Genomic DNA, 16,083 nt, shown 5'->3' on the forward strand with positions numbered 1-16,083 from the left:
GAATTTAGTTGGCACTTGACCTGGCAGAGACCCACCCAGGTGTGTGCTTCAGTGAAATTGAGGTCAAAGCTGCTGTTGACACTCAGGAGTATAAGAATTGCCAATTTCTCTTCTGATCGTATAGAATTTCTGGTTAAATTTATTAATGGAGTATAGATAGAGGATATGATTTTAATTTTTCAAAATTCATATAATAATGAGAATTTACTAGGAGTGAGCCCCGATTTAAATCCTCTATCACCCACTATACTCCCTATTAAAATTTTAGAATGACGGCTTTAAAATCAAAGGTGGCTAAAGTCTCAGGGTGGTACTGCAGTCTCAGGAGAACTTCACTGCACAGGGACTGGCGGGTTGTTTCTGTTGCTGTCTTCTGTTTAGATAGCAAAGTGCCTTGAGAAAAGGCTGCTATTTAATAATGCCGTGGGAAATTAAAGACCTTTGAATGTTAAATTGTGTATATTTTCCAGTGGAAAATCTCTTAAAACATACTTTCTGCTTTTGCTTGGTACACAGTATTGTCATCACATGGCAGTTTAAGGAATCTGGAGACTGGTTGGAATTCCAAGTTTACTCCTTTACTTCTGTCGTTTTATATTTTGAATCTGAATGTAAGAAATAGAGATTATCTTACTGTGGTTTTATTCTCATTAAATTGTTAAGAAGTTGTTTTGGGAGATGAGAGTTATGTTAAGATGAAAAAATAATTATGAAAATCTAAGCCATCATACATATTCTACTGGCTTAGGATAAAGTTTCCATAGTCCATCAGGCAAATAATTTGATCACGTTGCTGTACAACTTTAACAGTAAACAAGCGAGTTCTAATACATTCTTTGAATACCACTGCTAACATTTAAATGCAGATGGTTATCATATTTTTTCATACCAGTAGGAGACTACTTAAAATCTGCGTTGGAGTGAAGCATATGGTAGCAAGCAGTACACTTGATTCTGGTTTTTATCTTTCTTAGTTCCACCTCAGAACTTTTAAATGCTACATTTCTGAAGGAAGGTTCATTTTTGTGTTATGACTGTGAACACCTGTGAACCACTGAGCTTAATTTGTTTACAGCTGACAGTGATTGTGTGTGGAGACTGTGGCAGCAGTTGGCAAGGAGCAACTGACCATTTCGTTATCTCTGCATTGTCTTATTTTTCTTGTTTCCCCAACATTTTAACATCATCTGTGTTTTGTGAAGTTATTTGTAGGTTTTTTTTTTCCTAGTAGTTTTATCTGGTTTGGTATTAAGGCAATTCTGTCTTCACTAAATGAATTGGAAATTGTTTCTTCCTTTTTCTATTTTCTATCTTTGTGATATTATAATTTCTTTAATTGACATGGAGGTATTAAGATGTTCTCTTTTGTCTTCAGTCAGTTTTGGTAATTTCTGTCTTTTAAGGGATTTGTACATTTCGTAAGTTGTCATATAAGTAGCATGAAGTTGTTCATAATATTCCTTTTTCAACTTGATGATGTCTGTGGCATTGCATCTGTGTGCCCCTTTTTCATTTTGATGATTTGTATCTTTTTTTTCTTGATCAATCTTATTGATTTTTTAACAAAACAGCTTGTATTAGATTTTCTCTATTGTTTGTTTTCTATATCATTTATTTCTGGCCTTATGTTTATTTTTCCTTCTATTTATTTCAGTTTTAATTTGCATTTCTTTTTCTAACTTCCAAGATTGACATTTAGATCATTGGTTTGGGACTTTATTCTTTTCATTTAAAATTACAGATGTACACATTTAAACATTTAAAGTTATAAACATTTAATGTTATAAATTTCCCTCTGAGAACTCCTTTACCTGCATCCCACACTTTCTTATGTTGTGCTTTTTTTTTTCAAAATATTTTCTTTTTTTTTTTTTTTTTTTTTCGGTACATGGGCCTCTCACTGTTGTGGGCTCTCCCGTTGCGGAGCGCAGGCTCAGTGGCCATGGCTCACAGGCCTAGCCGCTCCACGGCATGTGGGATCTTCCCGGACCAGGGCACGAACCCGTGTCCCCTGCATTGGCAGGCAGACTCTCAACCACTGAGCCACCAGGGAAGCCCCAAAATATTTTCTAATTCCCTTTGTGGTTTCCTCTTTGAACGGTTTATAATCATTTATAAATTTTTCTTAATTTCAAATTTTTGCAGATTTCTCAGATAACTTTCTGACATTTATTTCTAATTTAATTCCTCTGTGTCAGAAAATGGAGTCTCCACAATTTCAATATGTTGAAATTATTGAGACTTGTTTTATATCCTGTGATACGACCTATCTTGCTGAATAGTTCATCCACATGTAAAAGTAACCTAATCTACAATTATTGGATGGAGTAGTCAATATATAGCAATAGGGTCAATGTTTTTAAAGTATTTGTTCAGGTCTTCTATATACTTACTGATTTGGGGTCTGTTTTTTCTGTCATTAACTGAGAGCTTTGAAAGCTCCAAATATGATTATGGATTTATTTTTCTTTTTATTTCTATCTTTCCTTCACATATTTTGAATTTCAGTTATCAGATGCCTTTGCATTTAGGATTGTAATGTCTTCTTGGTGCATTAAGTTCTTTCATTTTGTAACATGCTTCTTTATCCCTGATAATATTACTTGTTCTGAAATACCTTGTATGATATTAATATAGCCACTCCAGCTTTCTTATAATTAGAATTTGTAGAGTATATTCTTTTCCATCCTTCTAGTTTTCCCTATCTTTGTCTTTATAATTAAACTAGGGTTCTCATAGTTGGATTTGGCATGTAGTTGGTTTTGGTTTATAATCCTGTCTGACATCCCTGGCTTTTTATTGGAGTGTTAGTATCTTTTACACTTGATTAATTATCCAATATGGTTGGGTTTAAATCTACCATCTTGTAATTTATTTTCTGTTTTTCACCAATTTTTCAGTTTTTCTTTAGTTTTTCCTGCCTTTTTTTAAATTAATTTTTATTGGAGTATAGGTGCTTTATAATGTTGTATTAGTTTCTTCTGTACACCAAAGTGAATCAGCTGTATGTATACGTATGTCCCCCCTTCTTTCCCATTTAGGTCACCACAGAGCACTGAGTTTCCTGTGCTATACAGTAGGTTCTCATTAGTTATCTATTTCATACATAGTAATGTATATATGTCAACAGTTTTAGCATTATCTCTACTTGGGGCTCATTTTTTTGTTTTTGTTTTCTTTTCTTTTTTGCCTCTTTGATCAGGTCTTTATTCAGAATTAGCTGTCCAAAATGATCTGACCTTTATGGAATGCACAAATTAAAGTTTATGCAGCAGGCTTCTTTTCTTCTGCGGTGGGTTTCTTTTCTGTGGGCTTCTTTTCAGCTGGTGGTTTTTTGGTCACTGCAGCCTTTTTCCCCACAAAAGCCTTCTTCATAACACCAGCAGCCTTCTTTCCTTTCCTCTCCACCACAGGCTTCTTGCCTGGAACCCCTTCCTCATCTGATATGGCTGCTAACGCTGCTGCTGCCTTATCCATCCAGAGTTTGTGATTCTTCTCCTAGAGAAGAATTATGTCCATCCAGTGCATGGTCTTTGCATATGGGTTTAGCTTCAGCGTGATTCTCAGGTTTTTCAGTGGATTCTTCTTCTGGACTCACAGATGAATCTGTGTGGTGTTCTGAGGGCTCTTTGGATCTCTGGGCTTTTCAAGATTCTGCAAAGGTCTGTTTTGAGTATCTTGCACATGGGAAGGTTGTAGTTGCCCTTGAAGGAGGCAGCTTCATGCCAAATGCCATACAGATCATCTTACTTGGGGAAAGTACTTTCAGTCCAAATGCAGAAATGTCCCATGTGCTCATCAGGAGTAAGTTGCAAGATGTTCAGTTTGCTTACACTAAGCAGAGTAATTCCAGGGATGTTTCTGAAGGCCTCAGTGATACCGTTGTCCTCATTATAGATGATGCAGGGTTCCCTACCCTGGATGACACAGTTCCTCATTTTGCCTTTGCCAGCTCTCATTTGCTGTGAGCCACAGACCTTTTTGAAATCATTCCATGCCTTAAGAAGGCCTGTTAGATTTCATAAGAAGCAAAACAGCCTCCTTGTTCTTCTTGTAGCCTTCAGCTTTATCTTCAGCCACCAAAGGAAGTTCAGGAATTTCCTCAATACAATGACTTTTAGACATAACCAGTGCTGATAAGGCCGAGGCATCCAGGGCAGAGCAGATGGCATATCACTTCTGTGTTGTGTTCACTCTGCGGTGCCAATGTTGCCAGGTTCTGGTTGGCGCAAACATGTGGCCCCCATGATAGTTATTTCCAAAGGCACCCTGGCCAGAACAGTCAGTCCAACTGCCTCGAACCCTGGAAACTTGAGCCAGAGCCTAGCCAGCACCCAAAGACTCAGCACTGGTTTGATGACCTGCTAATTCACTGACAGCATAGGGCTATCTGCTGTGTTTGTGCAAGTTGGTGTGAACAGAGTTCACAATATCTGGTTGAGCAGGAGCCTTGAACACAGCAGGTAAAGTGACATTTATGCCAGATGACTCCTCCTTTTAAGAGAACACTGATATCAGTGGATGAGCACATGCCACGGCAGTGAGAGGAGAAGACTATGCTCCTCTCGACCTGGCGGCTCCCATGGGAAAAGCTTGGGCTCATTATCTTTGTTTTAGGTAAATTTTAAATATGAAAAGATATTGCTTATATTTCCATTTTCTGGAAGTCTTTATTCGTTTGTTTCCAAGTTTCCATTTAGTATTATTTTATTTATACCTGAAGATATATGTTTGTTTGTTTGTTTATGGCCATACAGATTATCTGGTAATAAATTCTTCTATCTTTTGTTTGTGTGAAAATATCTATTTCACTTTCAATTTTAAAGGAAATTTTTATACAGTTCTGGCTTAGCAGTGTGTTTTTGTTTTCTGTTCACCAGTTTTAAAATATTCTATAATTTCCTCTGGTTGGTATGGTTTTTTCTAATGAGATTTTTAAATAAGATTCATTCTTATTCTGTTTCTTTGTATGTCATGTGTTTTTTAATCTTCCTGCTCAAGAACTTTCTATCACTAGTTTTTGGCAAGTTGATAACGGTGCCCCTTGGTGTTCTTTGTGTTTTTCTGCTTGAATTTCATTGAGCTTCTTGGGTCTGTGGGTTTATAGATTTTATTAAATTTAATATTTTAAATCATCATTTCTTCATATATTTTTTCTATCTTCACCTCTGCTGTCACTGCAATTACATGTATCACTTGTATCATTCCACAAGTTACTAAGGCTTTGTTCCCCAATCTTAATTTTTTTCTCTATGTGTTTCAGTTTGGATAGTGTCTATTTCTGTGTCTTCAAGTTCCTTAAGCAACGTCTAATCTCCTGAAACTTTTACTGCATGGAGTTAACATTTTAGATTTGTCATTTTTCATCTATTGACTATCATTTGGTTATTTTTTATATCTTATTATTATGTTCATGTTTTTCTTTAAATCTTTAATTATGTTGGGCTTATTTATAATAGATTTTTTTAAATCCTCATATGCTAATTTCATCATTTGTCATTTCTGGGTTTTTTTCCTCTTGATTGACTAGTCAAATTTCATCGTATGTCTTGTAATTTTTTATTGGCTGTTCGTTAATGTGTATGTTACATTAATGAGTATCTAGATTTTGTTGTCTTCCTTTGTAGAGTGTCCTAGCGGGCATTTAAGTTATTGGTAGATCTTGACTTCTTAGAAGCTTATATTTAGGCTTTATTAGGACTAGTCTGTAGGCTAGATTTTTCTCTAACAACCATTTAGTTAGCTCTTTCTGGGTTCTCAATAGGACTGAGTATCCTGGGATCAGCTATGAGTTTCTCATTCTGACTGGTCAAAACTTGTACACCTCCCTGTTCTGTGTGACTTCTGGGAACTGTTTTACTTCCAACTCCCTGGTTGTTCTTTTCCCAGGCTATCGCAGTTTAACTCTACACATGTGCAGTCTTGGCATTCAGCAAAAACTCAAACGGGCCTATGTGCCGATTACTCAGCTATTTTTCTGAATAGCTCTCTCTTCTCTGGGACTCTGTTCTGTAACTTCTAGCCACCTCAGCCTCCCTGAACTCCGATCTCTGTCTCCGTAATTCACCAAGACTTTTGTGTTCTGCTTAGGACTACCCTCCCTCTAGCGTAGTCTGGGATGTTTGTCCAAACAGAAATGAAGGACCATTGTATGGCTTAGCTCATTTGTTTGCCTTCTTCCAGGGATCATATACCTTTACTAGCTGTTGTCCAATGTCTGAAAACAGTTGTTTTATATATTTTTTCTAGTTTGTAGTGGACAGGTAAGTGTATCCCCCTCTGTAATACCCCAAAATGGAATTTTCATTGAAACTATCTTTTTAATGTAGTTTTTAAATTTTAGCATACAAATTTAATGGTATTCTTAAGAAAACAAAGAGGCTTTATGGGAGGGAGAAAGTGTATTGTGAGCATAACAAATGCACAGTAACAAAACCTTATAGGAGATATAGTATTGAATGCTTTTTGCTCTTTTAAAGAAGGTAAAAATATAACCTTATGGCCCAGAAAAATACTTAAATGAGAAAATTTAAGGGAAGAGAAGATACATTGTTGTCAGATTTATTGTAACTTGTAATTAAAGCCCAAATTGATGTGTAATAGGAATCTTGTAAAGAATACTTATTTTGAGGGTCCAAAGTAATAAAAGAGAAATAGAGATTTAAATAAGAATCACAGAAATATAAATATCTGGCCTTCACGGCTGGAAACCAAACTTCATGGTTTTGGCTCTAGATTCAGTTACTTTGGGCATGTCTTTGAGCTTTATTAACATCTCCTTATAGGAATCAGATTTAACTCTTAATAAAAATAAACTTTGGGGACTTCCCTGGTGGTGCAGTGGTTAAGAATCCGCCTGCCAATGAAGGACACTCGAATCCGTGTCCTGGTCTGGGAAGATCCCACATGCCGCAGAGCAACTAAGCCCATGTGCCACAACTACTGAGCCTGCGCTCTAGAGCCCGTGAGCCACAGCTACTGAGCCCATACACCACAGCTACTGAAGCCCATGCGCCTAGAGCCCATGCTCTGCAATAAGAGAAGCCAACGCAATGAGAAGTCCGCACACTGCAACCAAGAGTAGCCCCCGCTCTCCACAACTAGAGAAAGCCCGCACGCAGCAGCAAAGACTCAACACAGCCAAAAATAAAATTAAATAAATAAATAATTCTCATTAAAAAAATAAAATGAAATAAACTGTGACTTCACCCACTAAAAGGTGCTCTATCAGGTATATCCCATGTGCCTTCTGTATGATGCAGTACTTTGTGAAAATCTGTTAATACCCTGAAAGGATAGAGAAATGAAATGTAGTTACGGATAGGTTAATTATCCTCTGCATCCCAAAGGTTTATGTGTGCTCTTGTCATAAGTAGATTTGGTCTTAAAATAAAAGCAAATTCCGATAAGGTAGGAAGTAGAAAGTTTAATCAACATTGTTGAACAAAAGAGCTGAATGAGGTTCATCTGCTACTGTGCAGAACTAAAAGATGCTGAAAAGTAATGGATATAAAATAAGAATAAAGGGGAGAGCAAAAGGAGTGAAAAGAACTCCAAATATACTTTTCTTCTATTAGTTACATATAGAACACACAGAGACTTTTGAGAAAAAGATACTTTATGGAACAGAAGGTACCCACTTTAATGGGAAAGAATTATTTGTTCCAATATTCACAAAAAGAGGATAAATAATAAATGTTTAGGTATAAACCAGTCATAGAGGAGGAGACCAGAGCAGGAAAGGAAATTGTGTTTGGCCCATTGTATGAGGTAAGGGAATGAAAAATATCTGAACACTGACTTCCCACAGCCAGATGGAACACATTCATCAAGTCAGGAGGCATTTGGTAGCACAGTGGTTCTCAAAATGTGTCTCCTAGACCAGCAGCATCAGCATCACTTGGGAAATTTTCTAAAAATGCAGATCCTCAGGACCCAACTCATACCTACTGAATTAGAAACTCTGGCAGTGGGACCCAGAAATCTGCATTTTTAGCAAGCCCTCCAGGTGATTCTTACGAACACTAAAGTTGGAGAATATTTGTGCTAGTGTAACAGAAATAAATGTCTTCCGTTAATCAAACTGCTGGTGAGTCCTATCACATGCAGCGTTTTATAAATACATCTTCCTGAATTATCTTCTTGGTACAGATAGGTTAGAAATATTTTCTGTCTGAAGAAATGATCAGTGTGCTTAATCACACAAGTACTAGAAAACAGGAAAAGTCTATAAGATGGAAACTGACAAGTCTCTTTGTCATCACTTTTATCCATTCTTTATGTCCTTTTTCTATGATTTTTCTGTTTAGATAGAAGGATTTAAACTAATTTTGGTTTGGAGTGAGGTAATCAAATATGCAATTTTTAACACAAAAATGAGTCCTTTGAGTTTAAAATAGTTTTTAAAAACCTGTATGAACTGTACTAAAGTGTTATTTTTTCAATGTTGCTCTTCCTTTCCTCTCTCCTCTACTCTTCTCTGCTCCCCTCTGTTCCTCTCTACTTCTCCACGATGCCTCAGCTTTCTCCCCTCTGCCTTTCCCTCAAAGTATGCCTTCCGAGGAGAAGAGAGGTTCTGTGTCAGGTTTGGGTTTACAAATATTAGGAAGGTCTTACGTTTATGGCTGTTTCTGTTTTCTTAATAGTGCCAAAAAAATTCTCACTCTGTTTTGTAAGCACTTGATTGCAGGTGTGTTTGGTGCTGCCTAGCAAGTTTGGCTGCCCTGTGAAAGAAACCACACTTGGTCAGAGTGATTTCCAGAGAGCGTTGAAAGGCAACATTGTGACAACTAAGGAGAATGCCTTTCTTGCGGACTAAAGTAGGCTGATTTAGCAGTCTTTCATAGCCAAGTTAACAAACATGTACAGTTGTTTATTTGTATTTCCAAGAAATATATTAAATATCTTATGGATTAGCAGCCACTTTATGCTGGACACCCATTGCACCAGCCTGAAAAATATTAACTGGGAGAGGGACTATAACTATGACTAATATTATACTAATGAGCAAGACTTCCAGGTTTGAATACTTCTTGGGAAGAAGCCGATTGTCCTGTCCTTCTCGCTAAGAGATTAATCAAAATCACGTTGACTGTGGTGTCATTTAAATTACTAGGTGTTTAGGACTCCGCTAATATACCTGATAGACTGAGGATGCTGTCTGTGCCTACCCAAGTTGTGCCAGTCTTCCTAGGTGAGACTTATCGGTGGAAGCCCTTTACGTACAGGTCATTTAGACAGTTCGGCTGTGTTGAACAGATGATGGCATGCACAGATATTCCATACAATTTGACTTGTTTAGTTCTTGTTGAGACATGTAGAAACATGAAGACTGTTGCGAGTAGGCCAGTCTGTGCTCACAGGTACCTGCTTTTTGTATTGGGTTGGCCAAAAAGCTCTTTCAGGTTTTCCTGTAAGATGTTATGGGAAACCCGAACGAACTTTTTTGCCAACCCAATATTTGGAATCCTTGCCAAGAGTAATGGCCTGGTTTAAATGCCTGGGTTCACTCCCTTCCATCCTACATGAAAAGTGCTGTGAGAATTCAGGTTTGTGTTGTTGCCACCCATACCCCTTCCCTCCTCCACAGCAGCATTTTAGGACAGTTTTCTGTGAGCAGGGCTTCTCCTACTTTCTAGGCTTAGTCTAAAGAACTAATTTAAGTTGTTGTGCTCTTTAGACTGTTTCAAGCTTAAATAATCATCCTAATCATGATCTCAGCCAAAACATGTCCAAAAGTTATCAGTATACAGTATATCATAATGATTTTCAGGCCCTGAAGAAACTATATATTATAAACTGTGCGGTGATTCATGTTTGATTTGAGTATTCATCATCACTCCCTCTCAGCAGTGACGTAAGCAGCATCTGCCCCACTTGTGTTTTTTGTTGTCATTATAGTCAACTTTACCTCCTTCCACCTGTTTAATACAAATTGTATTGTTCTCTAATTATATATTGCCATTAAGTATTTAGGGCACTGTGTAATAAATCTCTCCCAAATCAAGTTACTTTCCAGCCAATAGGCTCTAAAGGCCCGTCTGAAACAAGATGAAGTGTGGATCTCCTGTATTAATGACATGTTGTCTATCATAGCAGAAGGGACCTTGTAAAGAAATCTTGAGGCAAGTAAAAGAAGTGGAAAGGGTTCATTGAGCCTCTGTCATTCACCCCAGTTATTCTTCATCAAAAAGCCTGATTTTTATTGTCTTTATACTACTTAAAAAATGACAAATGACCTTGTAATTAGTTTGTTTACTAATTTGTCTCTTTCCACTAAAATGTGGATTTTCATTACAGCAGGCTCATTATGTTTGATGGTTCCGTAGTACCTAGATCAGTATTTAATACAAGGTATGCATTCAGTAAATGTTAGTGAATGAATGAATGTTGTCTTTTTATTATAAAATTCACCCATTTTAAAGGTGAATGTTGCTGATAAATTTATAGAATATACAACCATCACACAGTCCAGTTTTATGACATTCAACCAGCATTGGTCCATTAAGGACCATGCCTGCTGAAGGATCCCTCATGCCCTGTTGCAGTCATTCCTATTACTACCCTCAGCCCTAGGCAACCACTAGTTTGCTTTCTGTCTCTATGCATTTGCCTTTTCTGGACATTTCATATAAATAGGGTCATACAATAGAGAGCCATTTGCATTTGGTTTCTTTCCCTTAGCATCATTTTTTGAGGTTCATCCATGTTGGAGCATGTATCAGTAGTTTGCTTCTTTTTATTGCTGAATACTGTTCCATTTTATAGATACACCACATTTGGTTTCACAGTTCACCAGTTAATAGAGATTTGGAATGTTTCCAGTTTTTGGCTATTATGAATAGTGTCATCGTGCACATTTGTGTTACAAGTGTTTATGTGGACATATGTTTTCATTTCTCTTGGATAGGTACCTAGGAGAGAAATTGCTGGGTAGTATGGTAATTTTATGCTTAATTTTTGAAGAAATTACTAAACTGTTTCCCAAATGGCCATATCATTTTACATTCTCACCAACAGTATATGTGAATTCCAGTTTCTCCAGCTCCTCATTTTCTATATTTTTGATTATCACCATTATAGTAGATGTGAAGTACTTTCTCTCCTTGGTTTTAACAGGGTATTCACTTTATTTTTTTAAATTAATTAATTAATTTCGTCTGTGTTGGGTCTTCATTGCTGCGTGCAGGCTTTCCCTAGTTACAGCGAGCAGGGGCTACTCTTCGTTGTGGTGCGTGGGCTTCTCAATGCAGCGGCTTCTCTTGTTGCAGAGCACGGGCTCTAGGCGCGCAGGCTTCAGTAGTTGTAGCTCACGGGCTCAAGAGCACAGGCTTAGTAGTTGTGGTGCACGGGCTTAGTGGCTCTGCGGCATGTGGGATCTTCCTAGACCAGGGCTCGAACCCATGTCCCCTGCATTGGCAGGCGGATTCTTAATCACTGTGCCACCAGGGAAGTCCCAGGCTATTCACTTTAGCTTTCCTAATGTTTAATAATGATGAGCATCTTTTCATATGGTTATTATCCATTTGTATGCCTTCATTGGTTAAAGGCCTACTATATCTTTTGCCCATTTATTTACCCATTTTTAAATTGAGTTATTTTTCTCGTGGAAAAAAAATCCTCGTGTAACTGGAACCACACAGTTCAAACCCTGTGTTGTTTAAGGGTAAAATTGATGTTTGCATATGGATCTTGTGTATTTTGTGACCTTGCTGAACTAACTATTCTAGTAGCTTTTCTGTTTTGTTTGTAGATTCCTCAGTATTTTCCACATAAAGGATCATGATGTCTACAAATAAGTTTTCCTTTCTTTCCATAATGTCTTTTTTTTTTTTTTTTGCCTTATTGCACTAAAACTTTTAGTATAGTGTTGACTTGAAGAGATGACAGTGGACATGCATTTTTTGTTTTTGATCTTTTTCCATTAAGTACTCTTAAATAAAACCTATAGCTATAGATTTTTTTATAGACACTGTTTATCAAGTTAAGAAAGTTCTCTTCCTAGTTTGCTGAGAGTCTTTATTGTGAAGGGTTGTTGAATTTTGTCAAACGTTTTTTCTGCTTCTGTTTAGATAATTGTGTGGTTTTGGTTTTTGTTTTTCATTCTATGAATACACTGTATTACTTGAATTGATTTTTTTGATGTTAAGCCAACCTTACGTTCCTGAAATAAATCTCACTTGATCATTGTGTATAAGTTCTTTTATCTTATGTGAGATTTGGTTTACTAATATTTTGTTGATGATATTTAGGTCTACATTCTTAGAGAGATTGATCCTTGTTTTCCTTAAGATATCTTTGGCTTGATATTATCGTAATACTAGCCTCATAGAATGTGTTGAGAAGTGTTTCCTCCTCTATTTCCTGAAAGTTTGTGAATGGGTGTTATTATTTCTTTATATATTTGAGAGAATTAATCAGTGAAGCCATCTGGGCCTGAACTTTCCTTTGTGGAAAGATTTTTTTTATTACTTGTTCAGTTTCCTTATTAGTTATGAGTTCTATTCGTTTTCTATTTATGTGTCACAAATTATAATAAATTTAGCACTTTAAAACAACATTCATTGATTATTTCACAGTTCTATAGGTCACAAGCCTGGTTGATCTTGATGGGGTTCTCTGCTGAGTGTCCCACAGGGCTGAAATGAAGGGGTCCCCTGGCCTGGGCTGTCCTGTGGACACTCTGAAGAAGAATCCACTTCCTAACTCATTCAGGTTTTGGTATAATTCAGGTCCTTGCAATGTAGGACTAAGGTCCCCTTTTCCTTGCTTACTGTCATCTGGGGGCCACTCTCAACTTTGACAGGCTGCCCACATTTCTAATCACCTGGCCCTGTTCATCTTCAAGCCAACAACAGCATGTTGATTTCTTCTTGTTTTTTCAAATCTCTTTGACTTCCCCTTCTTCTACCAGCTGAAGAAAACTTTCCTTTTAAAGCACTTCTATGATTAGATTAGACCCATCCAGATGATCTTTCTTTTGCCATATAACATAACATAATCATAGTAGTAACACCTTTTGACTTCTTCTTAGATCCATGATTTATTTAGACATGCATTAATTTTTAAACATTTGAATTCCCAAATTATTTTCTGTTGTTGGTTTCTGATTTAAATTCATTATGTACAGGAAATATATTTCACATAATTTCAACCCTTTGAAATTTGTTAAGATTTGTTTTATGCTCTAGCAAAAAAATTTTTTTTCCCGAAGAATGTTTCATATGATTTCTACTGTTGTTAGATAGAATGTTCTATAGATGTCAGGTCAGGTTGGTTGACTTATCGTTCTTTTATGTTTTTGCTGATTTTCTGTTTAGTTATTCCACCTTGTGTTGAAAATGGAGTATTGAAGTCTCCCATTTCTTATTATTAAATTGTTTATTTCTCCCTCAGTTTTTTTCAAGTTTTGATTCATGTGCCTTGAGAATTCAGCTGTTAGGTTCATATAATAGTTTATAATAGTTTATAATCACTTTTTTTTCTTATAAATTGATCATTTTATCAATAGGAAATGTCCTTCATCGCTAGTAATATATTTTACTTAAAGATATTAGCATAGCTACTTTAGTTCTCTTACGTTACTATGTGCATGGTATATCTTTTTCCATCCTTTTACTTTCAAGCTATTTATGTGTGAATCTAAAGTGTGGCTATTATAGATAGCATACATTTGGACCTCGTTGTTTTATCTAGTTTGACAATCCCTGCCTTTTTCTTGGAAAGTTTAATCCATTTGCATTTAATGTAATTGTGATATGGTTGGATTTATATCCTGCATTTTGCTCCTGTTTTTCTTTATATCTCATGTGGTTTTGTTCCTCTGCTGCTTCTTCACTGCCTTCTTTTGTGTTAAATAAATGTTTTGTAGTGTAACATTTTAATTCCTTGGCTGTTTTTTAAATCATTGCTCTTGTGATTACAATATGCATTTTAATTTACCATAATCTCCTTAAGATGAATTCTAACAGTATTCCAGTAAAATATAAGCTTGGCTCCAATATAACATTTCCTCCCTACTCTACTATGCTATTGTTGTCATACATATAATCTTTTCATGTTAAAAGCCCAATAATACTGTTTTATAACTGTGATTTTTATGTAATTGTCTTGTAAAGCAGTTAAGAATTCACACATATACAAATTCTTTTACGTTTACCTACAAGATTATCTTTTCTGGTGTCCTTTATGCCTGTACACTGAAGTAACTGGTGTAAATTTCTGTTTAGCCTAAAGGATTTCATTTAACATTTCTTATAAAGCAGGTCTACCAGCAACTATTCTCTAAGTCTTTTTGTTTTGCTTTGCTTTGTTTTTAAACATGGAAATATCTTTATTCTGCCTTCATTTTGAAGGATAGTTTAGATGGATATAAAATTCTTGGTTGACAGTTTACTTCTTTTAGGACTTTGTACCATCCCACTGCCTTTTTGTTCAACTGTTTTTGATGAGCTGTTAGTTGTTAATATTTTTTTTAGCAGTATCTTTCCATTTATTTGTGTCTTCCTTGATTTCTTTGCGCGCGCACGCATGCGCGCGCACATGTGTGTGTGTGTAATGTGTTCTTGTTCCCTATATGTAATAAATCATTTCCCTTACTCCTTTGAAGATTTTCTTTTTGCTTAGCTTTAAACAGCTTGACCATAACTTGTCTAAATGTGGATCTTTTATGTTTATTCTTCTTGGAATTTGTTGAGCTTCCTGGATCTGTGGATTAATATTTTTCATCAAAATAAAAATATTTTGACTGTCATTTTTTTTTTCAAATATTTTTCTCCCCCATTTCTCTTTTCTCTCTTTCTGGGACTCCCATTTCATGTATGTAGGTATTCCTGGTTACCCACAGGTTTCTGAGACTAATTATTCTTCATCCCTTTTTTTCTTTTTCCGCTCTTCAGATTAAATAATCTCTATTGACCTACTTTTAAGTTTACTGTTCTTTCTTCTGCTATTTCACATCTGCTGAGGAGCCCCTCTACTAAATTTTTCATTTTACTCATTATGCTTTTCAATTCTAGTATTTCCATTTGGTTCTTTCATATATATTTTTTCCCTCTATCTCTTTGCTGAGATTCTCCATTTGTTGTCAATATCGTGCTTTCCTTTAATTCTTTAAATGTGTTTTTCTTTAGGTCTTTCAACCTATTTATAATAGCTCTTTTGAAACCTTTGTAAGCCCAATATTTGGGCCCCTTCAGAGACAGTTGACTTTTTTTTTCTTAACATGGGTAACCCTTTCCTATTCCTTTGAAATTCTTGTAATTTTTCATTGAAAACTGGACATTTTATGCAATATATTGTAGCAACTCTGGCTTCTTATTGAAGGTTATTTTTGTTGCTGTCCTTTTCTTTGTTTGTTTTGTGACTTGCCTGTGTTAATTCTGTAGAATATATTTCCCTTCAATGCGTGTCCACTGATGTCTCTGCTCAACCTTTTCTTGTTTTCTTTTTAAATCTATCTTCATACGGGACAGTGCTGAGTCAACATAACTTAATTAGCAAATAGTTAATGATTGTTGATAGGTTGTGCTCAAATACCTTGAGTCAATATGGCTTCCACCCTTTGCCAATGGATGTTTGTGAGTTGGGGAATGCTTTCACTGTCTGCCATGCCTTTTCATGTCGCTATTTTCTAAGCTAGTAGTAATGTAAAAAACTTTAAAATTAAGCTACCAATGGCAGGCAAAATGGCACCTCTGTTGGTTCCATATGCTTGATTGCATAAGGTGAATCCCTCAAAATAGGAAGCAAGTACCGTATTTGAAGACATCTCAAACAAAATGGGTAGTAGTTTTGACCTTTAACTTCGTAATTCATGCACTATAACATTTCACGCATTTTGCTTTCTAACTTTATTTAAAACTCTGTTTAGCATTTACTTTTTTGAGGAAAGGAGGAATTCTCAGACATATCATTATTCAGTTGCAAAGTATCCCTTTTCAATTTCTTTAAAATAAATAGCAATAGTCCCTGGATTTATGAGCTTTGTGAGACGGATAAAGAGGTAGTTGAAAGCATTAAGCCAGCCATAACTAGCATGAAAAGGAGCCACTTCTACAGGTTTGGGTGATTCACATTGAAGGT

General features: G+C 36.1%; 1 protein-coding gene and 1 pseudogene across 13 annotated transcripts in view; one reads left to right on the forward strand and one right to left on the reverse strand.

Moving 5' to 3' along the window:
* Positions 1 to 16,083, forward strand: part of KIAA1328 (KIAA1328 ortholog) — a 370,157-nt gene that overhangs the window by 185,923 nt on the left and 168,151 nt on the right. The gene's annotated exons all lie outside the window — the stretch shown is intronic.
* On the reverse strand, positions 654 to 4,584 carry LOC111181430 (large ribosomal subunit protein uL4 pseudogene; annotated as a pseudogene).

Source organism: Delphinapterus leucas, chromosome 14 (assembly GCF_059928025.1).
Source record: "Delphinapterus leucas isolate spDelLeu-1000000601 "Yukka" chromosome 14, BTC_Dleu_Yukka2, whole genome shotgun sequence".
In the NCBI taxonomy this organism is placed as follows: domain Eukaryota; kingdom Metazoa; phylum Chordata; class Mammalia; order Artiodactyla; family Monodontidae; genus Delphinapterus; species Delphinapterus leucas.